This window comes from Triticum dicoccoides, unplaced genomic scaffold (genome assembly GCF_002162155.2).
Source record: "Triticum dicoccoides isolate Atlit2015 ecotype Zavitan unplaced genomic scaffold, WEW_v2.0 scaffold76557, whole genome shotgun sequence".
Lineage (NCBI taxonomy): Eukaryota > Viridiplantae > Streptophyta > Magnoliopsida > Poales > Poaceae > Triticum > Triticum dicoccoides.
In genome coordinates this window covers 1-1,013 of record NW_021298216.1, presented here as the reverse complement: position 1 = coordinate 1,013, position 1,013 = coordinate 1, and the positions used below count along the sequence as shown (strand labels likewise).

At 58.7% G+C, this 1,013-nt stretch overlaps 1 non-coding gene across 1 annotated transcript; it reads left to right on the top strand.

Annotated features, from left to right (window-relative positions):
• The first annotated feature begins 534 nt into the window (after window positions 1-534).
• Window positions 535-690, top strand: LOC119347830. The gene has a single exon (XR_005168555.1). It is a non-coding gene; the product is annotated as a 5.8S ribosomal RNA (ribosomal RNA).
• The last annotated feature ends 323 nt before the right edge of the window (window positions 691-1,013 follow it).

Sequence of the window (1,013 nt, the reverse complement as noted above, 5' to 3'; positions counted from 1 at the left end):
CTTGGCCGACAGGCCCGGGTAATCTTGGGAAATTTCATCGTGATGGGGATAGATCATTGCAATTGTTGGTCTTCAACGAGGAATGCCTAGTAAGCGCGAGTCATCAGCTCGCGTTGACTACGTCCCTGCCCTTTGTACACACCGCCCGTCGCTCCTACCGATTGAATGGTCCGGTGAAGTGTTCGGATCGCGGCGACGGGGGCGGTTCGCCGCCCCCGACGTCGCGAGAAGTCCATTGAACCTTATCATTTAGAGGAAGGAGAAGTCGTAACAAGGTTTCCGTAGGTGAACCTGCGGAAGGATCATTGTCGTGACCCTGACCAAAACAGACCGCGCACGCGTCATCCAATCCGTCGGCGACGGCACCGTCCGTCGCTCGGCCAATGCCTCAACCACCTCCCCTCCTCGGAGCGGGTGGGGGCCCGGGGTAAAAGAACCCACGGCGGCGAAGGCGTCAAGGAACACTGTGCCTAACCCGGGGGCATGTCTAGCTTGCTAGCCATCCCTCGTGTTGCAAAGCTATTTAATCCACACGACTCTCGGCAACGGATATCTCGGCTCTCGCATCGAAGAAGAACGTAGCGAAATGCGATACCTGGTGTGAATTGCAGAATCCCGCGAACCATCGAGTCTTTGAACGCAAGTTGCGCCCGAGGCCACTCGGCCGAGGGCACGCCTGCCTGGGCGTCACGCCAAAACACGCTCCCAACCACCCTCAACGGGAATCGGGATGCGGCATCTGGTCCCTCGTCTCTCAAGGGACGGTGGACCGAAGATTGGGCTGCCGGCGTACCGCGCCGGACACAGCGCATGGTGGGCGTCCTCGCTTTATCAATGCAGTGCATCCGGCGCGCAGCTGGCATTATGGCCTTTGAACGACCCAACAAACGAAGCGCACGTCGCTTCGACCGCGACCCCAGGTCAGGCGGGACTACCCGCTGAGTTTAAGCATATAAATAAGCGGAGGAGAAGAAACTTACAAGGATTCCCCTAGTAACGGCGAGCGAACCGGG